This window comes from Elephas maximus, chromosome 8, assembly GCF_024166365.1.
Source record: "Elephas maximus indicus isolate mEleMax1 chromosome 8, mEleMax1 primary haplotype, whole genome shotgun sequence".
Taxonomy (NCBI): Eukaryota; Metazoa; Chordata; class Mammalia; order Proboscidea; family Elephantidae; genus Elephas; species Elephas maximus.
The window spans coordinates 26,298,994-26,313,785 of NC_064826.1; the positions used below are offsets into that span (position 1 = coordinate 26,298,994).

Genomic DNA, 14,792 nt, shown 5'->3' on the forward strand with positions numbered 1-14,792 from the left:
CATTGACACACCAACTGGCATTTAAGCAAGAGCCCCAGAACCAACTTGCTTCATTTGATGTTGGTTAATAGTTAAAGCAGGAGTCTTGGTGGTACAATGGTTACTCAGCTGCTAACTGAAAGATTAGCAGTTCAAAGCCACCCACCGACTCCATGAGAGAAGGACCAGGCCATCTGCTCCCATAAAGATTACAGCTTAGAAAACCCTATGGGCCAGTTCTACTCTGTCACATGGGGTCTCTATGAGTTGAAATCAACTCAATGGCACCTAACAGCAACAATAGTTAAAGCAAAGCATTTGATGTAGTCTCAATATAGTATATATCCTTAGGCTTAGTGGTTAGGGTACCAGCAGACTGGCTGAGAATTTGGACTCTTTGACCAGCCCAAGCACCAGTATTCTGGTAGGAAGGATACTCTTCTGGCCACCAACTCCTCAGATATTTTTTTATTTGTGAGCATACACGAAGACTCTAGCTTGTGTTGTGTCTCTGACTTAGTCTCTCCTCACTCTTTCTGTAAGCCATGGATTCAACATCAATGCAGAGGTCTGAATGCCTCTTGCCAGTTGTTGGAAACCAGAAGCTAAATCTTTATCAGTCTAAGACACACCACCTCATAACTGGAGTTTTAGCTTTTGAATATGAGTGTTATCAGAATAAAATAGATGAGGACATCAGGGAGTGGCATAGGGAACAAATATATACATAAACATACTTGTAGAGGAGGGTGCTTGAAGGAAAGTTTAAGTATTTTCTCCTTTTCTGTATCCTAAGCATATGTATCTATCCAGCTATCTACTTATCTAGTTTATCTATCTCTCTAAACATTTATGTGGTTGGTTGATTTCCTTCCTACTATGTGCATGTACCTCACAACCCTATCAGATAGGTAATATCCTGTTCAATAGGTGAGGAAGCTAAGGCTTAGGAGGTTAAGCAACTTGCCAAGGTTACAAGGCCAGTAGGGAATGAAGTCATCTTGGCACCCACCACTCACTCCAGAGGTTGGCCTTGAACTACTCTGCAGAGACGTTGCAAAGGCTGGTCATAGGTTACATGATGGGATCAGCACCCCCTGGCATGCCGAGTGGCAGCCCTCCCACTATGCTCCTTTGCCCTGGGAAAAAAGGGAGGGGAGGACTTAAACTTAAGGCTTATTTTGGTCTGTACTGAAGGGCTTTGGACTTAAGTAGTTGCTTATTATTAATCCTGTAAGGCCCTTGAGGAAACCCTGGTGGCGTAGTGGTTAAGTGCTATGGCTGCTATCCAAGAGGTCAGCAGTTCAAATCCTCCAGGTGCTCCTTGGAAACTCTATGGGGCAGTTCTACTCTGTCCTATAGGGTTGCTATGAGTCGGAATCAACTAGACAGCAGTGGGTTTGGTTTTGGTTTTGGTTTTGGTAAGGCCCTTGAAGGAAAGACAACACTGGTAAGGGAAGATAATGTCACACTTCTGTTGCTTCTGTTTAGTAAACAAACAAACAAACAAAAACCAAACTCGTTGCCATCAAGTGGATTCTGACTCACGGCAAGCCTATATGACAGAGTGGAAGTGCACCATACGGTTTCTGTGAAGCAGCTGGTGGGTTCGAACTGCCAACCTTTTTGGTTAGCAGCGGAGCTCTTAACCCCTGAGCCACCAGGGCTCCTCCTGTTTGGTGGAAACTGCTTATTGCAAGTGTGTTTTTATAGAGCAACGCCACATTGATTTATATTCTTTCCTGCAATGAAATAAAGGAGACAAATTTTATTTAAAAAGAGAATATTCTTAGAGTCTGTGGGAAATGAATAGGATTAAAAAAAAAAAAGGTTAGAATTTTTTTCCATTGACATTTTCTGCTATGTTGACATTTTCTGTGGTGTTCGGTTGGGGGTGAGACCTTTTCTGTTTTGCTTGTTTATGTTTGTCTTAAACAAATCAAGCCTTTTGTTTTAAACTCTACTTTTTCTTTTCCACTTCCTAAGAGCATTTCTCACCGAGAAAATAATAACCGGCTTTTATTCGGTTCAAGGTTAAAATATAGCCGTTGAAATGATTTATGCTGTTTTCCTTTGTTTAATATTTTTATACTATGTATGTATCCCAGAGGAAAAATGAAGGTTTCTCTGATTTAAAGAGTTTGAAGTATTTAGCTTCTGAGAAAACACAATTATTGGTTTAAAACACAATTATATGGACATTAAAGCCATGTTTATGTGATACATCCAGTTTTGTTGAACTTGATTTTCATAGGAAGGATGGGTAATTCAGAAGTAAATTCTCCTTTGGTATGAAGAAATCTCAACATAACATTGTCCTAAAGGAGCAAAAGTGAAGGCTTCCCAGCTCAGACTCCAAAGCTAGCATTCCAGCGGGATCCTACGTTAGTAAGTCATGGGGACCAAATCGTGTGGATAATTGTTCAACTAAACAATTTTTTTTTAGTCAAGGGTCAAGAGAGTCAAAGAATTTCAGGGACTCAAGGTACTATTGGCAGGTTTTAGCCTTCCCTTCAAGGAAAGCACACCTATTTTATTATGTTTTTTCTCTTTTTTAAGAATGATATTCTGAATGTTGCAATAGAGAAAATGTCCCAGGTGGCCTTCCTCTTGTGTAAAACCATTGGCACCTGATAACGACACTTTGGAAGTGGAGACCCAGGTCTAACTCTGTTGTAGGACAGAGTCCACTGTGGACAGGACAGTCAATAAAATGCTATTTATACATTTGTTCACTAGTGCACATCTTAAAGGGCTGTTCTGGGTATTTTATTACTCTAGAATATTGCCTTAAAATGATTCAGCTGCAGACTAGTGCATGAAAATCTTGGAAACCCTATGGGGTAGTTCTACTCTGTCCTATAGGGTAGCTATGAGTTGGAACCAATTTGATGGCACCTGACAACAACGAGTGTGCAGGCATTAAAGAAGTGAGTCAGGATGCATGTGTCACACTGCGTGGCCAGGGAAGGGATTCTGAGCTCAGAACTTCTCATGTCCCAAGTTCTGCCAAGGAAATTAAAGTCTCGCACTGGGGACAAAATAATAGATGGGGGTGGGGTTGAGACTGAGGCTCAGCACTGAGGCCACTTGCTGACTTCATTCTTGGGCAATGGCAGCTCTGCTCAGGCGCCTTATCCCTACAGCAGTGGAGACTTCTGTACCTCCTCAGCAAGTGGACAGTCAAGTATCCAGGGAAGCTCTGTGGGTCCTACATGAGAGACAGAGGTCTGAATGGCAGGGCCCTTGTCTTAGCTAATGCTGCTGTACCACAAATGCCACAAATAAGGAATAGAAATTTATTTTCTCACAGTTATGGAGGCTTAAAGTCCACATCAGAGTCTTGGCTATGTCGATTCCTTCCCCGGGTGTTTCTTGGCATTCCTAGGTGTTCCTTGGCTTGTAGACAGTCCTCATATGGGGTTTATCTTCACCTGTGTGTGTTTCTGTGTCCATTTTGCTCTTCTTATAATACCGAAGTTTTAGATTTAGGACCCACCCTATGTCCTAAATCTTTTCTATGTCCTAGTATAGAAAAGAAAACCCTATTTCCAGGGGCCAGAATTTCAAAACGTATTTTGGGGGGACACAATTCAACCCATAACAACCGGTCTCTGGACAATAGAGCAAGAAGATCAGGATGGGAGGATCCCATTGTCCCCTGGACTATACCGACAAAGGGCAGAGCAGAGGATTCTCTGGGAGTGACTTACTGAAGAAGGGGAACAATTCTTTAACCAAGACTCTGAGTGACGTGTGGTCAACTTTCTTCTGATACACATTAGACCAAGTGCCTGTGCTCAGGTCTTCAGTGAAGAGATTTTCCCCAGGTGGAGACTCAAGCCAAGGAAAGTGTTCTGGGTCAAGGACAAACCAGGTATGAATGTTACTCTCTGAAGCCCCTAAAATTGTATGCAAAATTTCATGTAAATTTTTATTATGTACTTGTTTGGGGGATGGAGATCTATAACTTCCAACTGATTTTCAAAGGGTTGCATGACATAGAAGAGGCTAAGAGCCTCTTACGTGGAGAGCAATGATCTGGTTCCTGCCTACTTTTCTGGCCTTATCTCTTCCCAATTTCCTTTGAGTTGATTGAACACAAAGAACTTTGTTTCATTCAAAACTTTCACTCTACATGAACACTTGGTCTTCTCTCCCTGCCCTCACTGCGCCCACTATTACTTCCCACCGGCTCCTTCTCAGACATCAAGTCTTAGCTTAACTCTCACTACTTTGACTTTCCCATCTAAAGTAGATTCTCTCCTTCCCTATTATTCTCTACTCAGCTTCCCTTTTGTCTCTGCTTATCAAACTGGGCACATTTATTTGTTTATTTTTAATCTGTCTCCAAAAGGGCGAGGGTCTCGTCTATTGTATTTCCTTTTGAAGTCGAGCAACTGCCTCAGTGCCCAAACATAGTGGATGATCAGGACATGCTTGTTGGCTACAAAATGCATGGAGAAACACACTCGAATATGAGGTAGGAACTTAAACAGCACTAGATTTATAGAATCATAATCCTAAAAGACATTTCCTGATATTAGATTTTTTTTCAGCTACATTAGCAATTGTTCAGGCTGATGAAATCAGCAACTATGTGCATAATTAGAGTTTAATTTACCTTTGCAAAAGAAATGGGGTTTTAAAGCTCCATTTTTTTTCTTTTTTTACCATGTAGGAAGTAGAAATATTTTCTGCCCAAATATTAGCAACCAGTGAAGCAAACCCTAAACGGTGATGAAAATTAGGCAAAATTTCCTTCAGCCTAATATAACTTTAACCAAGTCTTCTAACCAATGTCTGCATTTCCAGGCATGTAGAATCACGGTGTTCTTTTACTCATTTATGAGCCAATAATCTGAAACCCGATGTGTTGGGACTCAGGAGCAGAGTACTCATGAAAGAAGGGGGTCAGAAAAGACTGATTTCACCCCCTATTCATTGACAGGCTTCGATGGCTAAGTAAGCCTTTTGGTGTCCTTTTTTAAAAGAAAGAGAAAAGTGCTCCTTCAGATATTAGCTGGGCTTCCATTAGTAGCTCTAGTTTGCTTTTGAATTTCTATAGACAGACAGAGAGAATATGTGAATTTGTATCTTTGTACTTACCTGACTTTATTCTTCTAGCAACCCTTTTCAAGAGAGCACTAACCGTGAAGGATTTGACTGTTTATCCAGGGCAAGTCTCAAACTCATGACAGTTGTCACTGATGTAATCGCATTTCAAGGTAAGCAATAAGAAATCTTGCTTTGTACAGATTATTATCCCTTCATATAAAAACACATCATAAATGCACATCGGAAAGGACAAAGCTAAAGTTTGATTACCTAAGAAATATTTTGCAAGAAGGTCTTTCTCCAGTCCATTGCTTTCAGAAATGTCCTAACTTTTCAGCCAAAGAGGCCTCAGCTGAGTGCATAATTTGCCGTAGACTTCTGGGTTCAATAAAATATTATCTTAAAAGCAAGTTTTATATTTATTTATTCATGACATAATTTTATACAGACAATATAAGGAACGACGTTAAAAATATTAAAATGATATTTTTCTAACAAAAGCACTGTGCTATAGACAAATTTAAATATGTAGATAAACAGAACCAAAAATAATTAAACACACTCTAGTAAAACAGTGATAAAGACCTTTTTGGTGAAATAGTTTCATCTATCTTGAGTTATTTCTTAAGAATAAATTTCCAGTGTGTACAAATTTTACAATAGTTACTACATATTTAAAACTACTTATTGGTACTTAATTATTATGAACAAATAAAATGTAGTTTTTCTTTAATAAAGAAACCTAAACTATTAAAGTAAAGAACAAAGCCAAGCCAGCTGAAACAAAATTTAAAGGGTAACTTATTCCTAAAAATATTAACCAGGAACAAAAACCAACCCTACTCTGTCCACTAAGTCATGTTAACTACGTTATGATTGTGCTCTGGTTCCATACAGGAAAGGATTTTTTGTTCCCTGTGCCCAGAACAGTACCTAGCATGTAATAATACTATTAAATAAACATTTGTTGAACGTTGAATGAATGAGTTAATCGAGTAAATGGAGTAAAATTATGGTTTGCATCCAGTTCCTAGACTCTTTGGCAATATAAATCTAAATCATCAAAATGTTTTTATTAAGTACCTTTTGTGTTTAGAGCCCACAGATCTTTGCCTCTAATTTACATCTGAGAAAATCGGGACTCATAAGTATTGTTCTCCTAGAACAGAACTGACCCACACAAATGAGAAATGGAACACATGTCAGCTGTGCCGTATATTAGCCAGTCACAGGTCATATTTGTGTTTGAGTTTTTAAAATTTTGCATTAAAGTGTTGTTGCATTTTTAGGAGCTCCCTTAAATATGAGACCTCCTCTAGTCCCAGCCCCAACCCCCCTGCTGCCCAGGAAACAAAGAAGATTATAAGCCCTCTGAGGTACCTGGGGGAACCCTGGTGGTGCAGTGGTTAAGCACTCGAGTTGCTGACTGAAAGGTTGGTGCCTCGAAGTCACCAGCCGCTCCTCACTCCTTGGGAGAAGGATGTGGCAGTCTGCTTCTGTAAAGATTATAGCCTTAGAACACTACAGGGCAGGTCTACTCTGTCCTATAGGGTCGCTATGAGTCATAATTGACTTTGCAGCAATGGGTTTGGTTTGGTTTGAGGCACCTGATAAATCGAGTATTCCAGTCTCAGCCAAATATCAATCTTTCTTCTGAACTCCCAGGTTGCTTTATTTTTAAAAATCTGTTTGTTTTTTCATAAATATGCATATCATGAAAAATAAACACAAAAGAATAACTGGCTATCCAATTTTGCTTCTTCTAAACTCAGATAATCCTGTAGGTTAAATTACACACTGGTTGCTTAAGAAACTCAAGAGTTTCAGTCCCGAGGAGTTTTAATTTTGCCCTCTCCCTGAAGAGAGAAAAGAACAAAAAGTGATGTCAAACTTCAGGTCCAAGATCATGCCCCACACCCAACTTATCGTCAAACTCCTCATTGGTCTCGCTTGAAGGACTAAGGATCTTATTAGTAACTTGCAGCTTAAAAACCAGGACAATGAAAGCTCTGAGTGTAACTGGCTGGAGCAAGCCTGTCTCTAAAATAAGACTGATTTTTTTTTTTAAGTCTGTGCACTGGTAAAGGCACTGGTACAATAAAAGACTGTCTTTACACAAACCGTGCTACAAATGCAGATATGACCTGTGGACTGGCCAGTGCAATTGTGGAATTGGAAGAAACATGCCCCTAAAGGAAACACAGTAATGGCGGAATAGCTAAACTGAAGAGTTACGATAGGCCCAAGTCAAAGATCATTACATACAGTTTGCAATCATTGCTAAAACATGCTACTGCACAGGGGATCCTAATCTTCCTATTCTGGGACACAGTGGAAGGAATACTGTATGAGCGGTCAAGGTTCTCGTGTCAGCTTTGATTCTAAAGAGCTGTGTGACGCACTGAAAACTCTTACCTTCTCTTGGCTTCATAGTCCCAATTCTACTCTCCATTTCTATTCCATCATCTTTGTATTATTTCTTGATTATACAGAGAAGTTACATATCAAAGTGCACTGTATAAGAAACTGACAATCATTGGTTTATTTGTATGATACCCAGTGGGGAACGAGGAGCACAGCAGGGGAAGGAGACACTGAAGTGTGGTTGTGAGATGAGAAGTTAAGAGCCTGTGGGTCTGCCCTTGGCATTGCCTCTATCTTTTTGTGAAGACCTCAGCAAGTTATTTAAAGGCTTGGTCTTTAGCGTATCTACTGCGCTGGGTTTCTGGGGTTACTGTATTTGTTTCTTATTGTTGCTGTAAAAACTTACCAGTGGCTTGAAACAACACAAATTTATTATCTTATAGTTCTGGAGGTCAGAAGTCTGAAATGGATTTCACTGGGGTGAAATCAAGGTGTCAGCCAGGCTGTGTTTCTTCTGTATGCTCTAAGGGAGAATCCATTTCCTTGCCTTTTCCAGCTTCTAGAGGCCACCCTATTCCTTGGTTCTTGGCTCCTCCCTCCATCTTCAAAGCATATCACTCTGCCATGGATTGAATTATGTCCTCCCCCGCCCCCTGCCCAAATTTGTATGTTAATTTGATTATGCCATGATTCCCAGTATTCTGATGTCCTCTATTTTGTGATTGTAATTTTATGTTAAACAGGATTAGGATGGGATTGTAACACCCTTACCAGGTCACATCCCTGATCCAATGTAAAGGGAGTTTTCCTGGGGTGTGGCCTGCACCACCTTTTATCTCTCAAGAGATAAAAGGAAAGGGAAGCAAGCAGAGAGTTGGGGACCTCATACCACCAAGAAAGCGGCACCAGGAGCAGAGTGTGTCCTTTGGAGTTGGTGTCCCTGTGCCCGAGAAGCTCCTCCACCAGGGGAAGATTGAGGATAAGGACCTTCCTCCAGAGCTGACGCCCTGAATTTGGACTTCTAGCCTACTTTACTGTGAGAAAATAAATTTCTCTTTGTTAAAGCCATCCATTTGTGGTATTTCTGTTATAGCAGGACTAGATGACTAAGACACACTACAACCTCTGCTTCTATCCTCGCATCTATCTCCTGCTTGACTTTAGCCCTCCTGCCTCACTCATATAAGGACCGTTGTGATCACACTGAACCCTCCCAGATAATCCAGGATAATCTCCCCATCTCAAGATCCTCAGCCTAATCACATACAGAAGTCCTTTTTGCCATGTAAGGTCACGTATTCACAGGTTTCAGGGATTTGAACATTGACCTCTTTGGGGAGCATTATTCAGCTTACCAAACCTACCCTATCTAGTTCATAGAGTGGTTCAGAAGGCCCTTTGTGGAAATAAAAGGTACAGGCTGAGAAAAAAAAAAAAAACATAGACAGCCAGCCAGAATTGTGTTGCATGAACACAGTGGATTGCAAAACCTGCTGCTTGCACATCATCTCTCCCATGAGGGCTGACCTGATCTTCCAAGTCTATCAGGTCTCCTGGTCCTAGAACACTCGGGCTTCTGCAGTCATACCACTTACCACACTGCAGTAAATTCCCACTTTGCTTCTTTGTTTTATTCACTGGACTGTGCACTTCACAAGGGCCGGAATTATATACAACTGCTTTGTTTTACCCCCAGTATGTAACATCATGCATGCCACTTAAAGAAATAGCTCCTGCATTAATATTGAAGGAATTCTGCAGCAAATCTTGTCGTGAGTTCATGAGGACAGGTTAGTGAGAGCATCGTTTGATAAGAATCACGCAGCACCTGGAGGAGATGAAAGGAGACAGTCATGCTGCGTGGTAAGCTGACTTGCCTCAACATCTGATTACCTGAAAGCTGCAAATACACATTAGTGCTAATGGTTAAGCTCATCCTGAATTGTTAGAATATAGAATTTCAAAAGAGCAAAAACAGTAGTGCCAAATCGTAGGTACATCCTGGCATTCATAATCAAAAGGCTACGCAGATGAACAGTTAGCCGTGCAGAAGTAACCCACTGGTTTCGTCTCCTAGTTCTGCTGTAACAGAAATATCACATGTGGGTGGCTTTAAAGGACAGAAATTTATTTTCTAACAGTTCTGGAGGCAAAATGTCTAAATCACGGTCTTGGCAGCATTGACTCCTTTCTCTTTGGTAGCCCCAGGCATTCCTTGTTTTCTTAACATTCCTTGGCTTGTAGACAATCCTCAAATGGTGTCTACTTTCCCCAGTGTGTGTGTGTGATAGAATTTTGCCAAAATATTTATAGTCTGGAGGCAGAAAACACCCTAGGGAAACTCTCTTTTCAAGTGATAGATAGATTACATTATGGAAAGTGATTACATTATGTTACATTACATTGTCATTGTCAGCTGCCATCAAGTTGGTCCTGACTTATGGAAACCCCATGCACAACAGAATGAAATGCTGCCTGGTCCTGCACCATCCCTCCCCATGATTTGCTGCAGGTCAGACCATTGCGATCCATAGAGTTTTTACTGGCAGATTTTCAGAAAAAAGTCGCCAGGTCTTTTTTACTAGTTCATCTTGGTCTGGAAGCTATACTGGAACCTGCTCAATATCATAGCAACATGCATGCCTCCACTGATAGAGAATGGTGGCTATGCATGAGGTACATTGGCCAGGAATCAAACCCAGTCTCCTGCATGGAAAGTGAGAATTCTACTGAACCATCTATGCCTTCTTGCCTATAGTATTTCATTTCCTCCTTGCAATGATCTTCTTAAACAGATACTATTATTATCCCAGTTAATGCTCTCCGCTGATAACTGAAAGGTTGAAAGATCAAGTTTACCCCCCAAAAAAGCCCTAGTGACCTAAAAAAAAATTGACCTACTTCTGAAAAATCAGCCATTGACTGTCCTATGGAGCACAGTTCAACTCTGACACACATGGAGTTGTCATGAGTTGGAACTGATTCCACACAGCTGTTTTTTGTTTTTGTTTGTTTGTTTCCAGATTACCAGCAGAGATTTATGCACACCCACACACATACACACTCCTCCAAAGGGCAAATAAAAATTTTCAGAGGCAGTGTAATATAGAAGAATTTTTTTTCTAAATAAAAAGTACAAATTCCTCACTAAGATGTTGGCCTGTTAAATCATTATGCACGGTAGCGTCAGCTCCCGTTTGTTTATCTGTTTGAGACACGTCTGGATTACCATCCTAACCTCAGGCTGCTCAGCCCCTGTTGCTGAGCATGTTAATTGTTTCTAACACCTAGGGGCTCCATGTGGGAAAAATCAGAAAGGATATCTTCCCTTAACACTGGTAGAGAAGTCCTGAAGTCTTGGAACACTCTAAGCCTTGCAGAGCTAAAGCTCAACCTAGACTGATCTGCTGTCTGTGTACAAAACTACTAACTATCCCTCAAGGTATAATTCTAAACTCAACCACTAAGTCTTTGGGAAATGTGTTCATTACATCCTGTGGACAGTATCAGTGAGGGAAAGGAGGTGGAGCCTCAGAAGAGACAATCCTTGCGGACAGGAGAGGGTCATATTTCTCTACAGGGAGATGGATACCAGCACTTGAGTGTGAAAGAAACAGTCTTCAAGGAGAAAGAGGAAAGGCAGAGAAGCAAGGACAGAAGAGAATTGTCACTACAAAGAGGCAATGTGTGAAAAATACTTGCTTTCTTTTCTCATGGACTTCTGCTGCAAAGGACCTTTTTAAAGTGTTAAATAGCAGATATGTCACTTTAAGGACTAAGGTCCAACTGACCAAAGCCATGGTATTTTCAATTGTCTCATATGCCTGTGAAATCTGGACAATGAATAAGGAAGACTGAAGAAGAATTGATGCCTTTTTTTACGGTGTTGGCAAAGAATATTGAATATACCACGGACTGCCAGAAGAACAAACAAATCTGTCTTGGAAGAAGTACAGCCAGAATGCTTGTTAGAAGCTAGGATAGTAAGACTTCATCTCACATTACTTTGGACATGTTATCAGGAGGGACCAGTCCTTGGAGAAGGACAGCATGCTTGGTAAATGCAAGAGGGTGAGTGAAAAAGAAGACGACTCTCAGTGAGATGGACTGACAGTGGCTGCAACAATGGGCTCAAACACAGTAATGATTGTGAGGATGGTACAAGACTGGGCAGTGTTTAATTCTGTTGTACATGGGGTCGCTATGAGACAAAACTGACTAGATGGCACCTAGCAAACAAAACAATGTGCATCCATATATTTACTGAGCAATTTTAATTTTCTCTAACATTCTAATTTCCTTTACTTATCCTCCTTCCTTCGGGTACACTTGTGTAACCTCGTGCATTAACATACATGCATTAGTAGTAGAGGGAGGCATTAGGGAAAGTACAGTCTTTCTCAGGTTTGTGGCATCAGTACTGCACCGAGAAGGACAATAGTCCCAGAGGAGCAAGCCAAGCCCAGAGGAGTACACAAACAAGTGCTAAGAATATGACTTTGCAGTTGCCGTCAAGTTGACTCCAACTTACGACAACCCCAGGTGTGTCAGAGTAGAACTGTGTTCCATAGGGTTTTCAATGGCTGATTTTTCAGAAGTAGATCATCAGACCTTTTTTGTGTGTGGTGCCTCTAAGTGGACTTGAACTTCCAAACTTTTGGTTAGCAGCCAAGTGTGTTAACTGTTTGTACCACCCAAGGACTCCAGAGTATGACTCAGGAGATCACATAAGACAGTCGTCCTCTTTGCCAAATGCACCAGAGAAAGGCAACTCCTTAAGTAGGGGAGGCTAACAACTGGGTTACATCATGTTTTAAAAAAGTTCATGAGTATCTTTAGTGTAATCTTACCTTCTGCATGCCATGACTTGTGTGTATATGTAACAACCACTGTGCCACCAGGCTCCAACAATAATAGGAGATAACACTTATTGAGTGCTTTGTGCTATACTTGAATTACCTCATTTAATCCTCAAAACCGATCTATGAGGAAGATTCTACTATGCTCTCCATTTTACAGATGGAGAAATAGAGTGTTGAGGAAGTTAAGTAACTTGGTCATACTCACAAAGATCGTAAGTGAAGGCTTCATTATTCAAATCCATGTATCTGATTGTAGATCCTACATTCTTATATGCTGTGACTCAGTCAAACATATTGAATACCAGTATATAGAATAAGTAATGCAACCTGTAGCACAGCTCCTGGATAGACATCATTATTTGCAGAAGTGACCCTGCCTACTGGAATTACAGATGCCCGTGAAGTTAGTAAGAGTGCTCACTTACTTACCCTACTTTCTGTAGAAAGTGGAGTTCTTTCTGGAAGCAAGGTGAGCTGAGTAACCCGCCTCTTGTCTGCTTAAATGATAGGAGTTCCTTCCTTCCAGTAAAAATATTAAACAAGTCAAGGCCATCTATCAGAACAGCATCCTGGGCATGTGAGGTCCCGAAAACAACTACCTGTGGTACCAGAACTGAGGCCATCTAATGGTTTTTGTCCTAGACATCTCAAGGGAAGATATCTTTTTAAAAGATGTTTGCAAAGTTTTATGGAAAAAAAAGGGAAGATAAGAAATGTTGCATATTAAAATGTTTGTGACAGATGCATTTAAGTTCTTTTCTAACCTCCTGCCCCAAAGTGTGTTCACATGACAACTTCTTTGAATAAATACTTGGTCTGGAGGCTATTCTGAAAAGCAGGGGTCTCTGATACACTTGGTAACTATAGTTACAGTTGTCTCTTCTTTTCTTGGAATGTAAAATATCATCTCAGAAGTCATTTTGAAGCTTTAATGAGGTGAACACTCATTTTTTTTTTTCCAGGCAGTATTCCTATTGTTGAATGCTAGTCATAATATCCTTCTCTTAATGATAAAAGAGATGTCTAGCTGTACAGCAGAAGCACGATGTGAATGCTAATGTCTTACAACTTGGAAACAAATCTATTAATTAAAAAAGTATTCCCTGGGAAAATGTTTTTCTTCTTGTCATTGAATAAAGTAATATATATAAATTAAATCTATGCATATATATATATAGAGAGAGAGAATAATGAATATGAATCAACACTGCCTTTAAACAGTTCACCATTTTTAGAGTAAATCAATATCATTATTTTAAAATAAAACACTGAAAGGCCTCGTATAAATATATTCTTTCTCTCTCTCTCTATGTATATAAGTTATAGATTCAGTTGTATCCTCCCCCAAATATGTGTCAACTTGGCTAGGCCATGATTCCCAATATTGTGACTGTCCACCATTTTGTGATCTGATGTGATTTTTCTATGTGTTGTAAATCCTACCTCTTTGATGTCAATGAGGCAAGATCAGAGGCAGTTATGTTAATGAGGCAGGACTCAATCAAGAAGATAAGGTTGTGTCTGGAGGCAATCTCTTTTGAGATATAAAAGAGAGATGCTGGGAGACCTCATACCACCAAGAATGAAAAACCAGGAGAGGAGTGCATTCATGGGACCTGGGGTCCCTGCACTGAGAAGCTTCTCCACCAGGGGAGGATTGATGACAAGAACCTTCCTCCAGAGCCAACAGAGAGAAAAAGCCTTCCCCTGGAGCTGGTGCTTTGAATTCAGACTTCTAGCCTCCTAGACTGTGAAAGAATGTCTTTTTGTTAAAACCATCCACTGTTGTATTTCTGTTGTAACAACACTAGATAACTAAGGCTATATATGTGTGTGTGTGTGTGTGTGTGTGTGTGTGTGTGTGTAGTCCAGACAAGACTGCGAACTAAATAATTTTACTGAATTCAATTGGAGTTTATTCGGGGTAAAAATTTAATACTTTAGTCTATAAGATTATATATGTAACTGATGTAATAAGACATCAGTTCATTAAGGAAAAAAACATGGAATGATTGTATTTTTCTAATAACTGCTACAAAATGTGCTCTAAGGCTAGCAGACTTTTTAATGGTGTCTCAGTCCAATTCCATAATTTTCAGCCACTCACAGTTATTAAACAGTCTGAATTTAGTTAAAGATCGATTATGTTCATTTAAAGATTTCAATCTTATATTTAACTGTAAGCCCTCTGCCTATCTCTCATTTAGACTAGAATTTGGCTTTAGGGGCTTAGAGTGAAACACAAATGCATGTACCTTCCTGTGTTTTCCTTCTTTGAGGACTGAGTGGTAATAAGGGGGCTGCTAAAGGGAGTTTCATTGAACGGTCACAGCCCCCTCCTTGGCTGACTCTAATGGCTGTTCCAACATGGACCCAGGCTCCATGTGAATATGTGGTAAATTCAACACTTCATTCATCCACCACTGCTCCACCACAAGGTGTTTACACTCGACCACTCCTCTAGACACCAGTAGATCCTTGAACGGTTCTTGATAATTCTTTTTCTGCCTCAGGCTGTGTTGGAGAACC

The 14,792-nt window shown here is 40.3% G+C and overlaps 1 protein-coding gene across 1 annotated transcript in view; it reads left to right on the forward strand.

Annotated features, from left to right (window-relative positions):
* The window catches only part of IQUB (IQ motif and ubiquitin domain containing), a 109,084-nt gene extending 106,830 nt beyond the window's left edge, over positions 1–2,254 (forward strand). The window contains exon 14 of the transcript XR_007518388.1: positions 2,234–2,254. The gene's annotated coding sequence lies outside the window, so the exon portion shown is untranslated. The remainder of the gene's footprint in view (positions 1–2,233) is intronic.
* Positions 2,255–14,792: the final 12,538 nt, after the last annotated feature.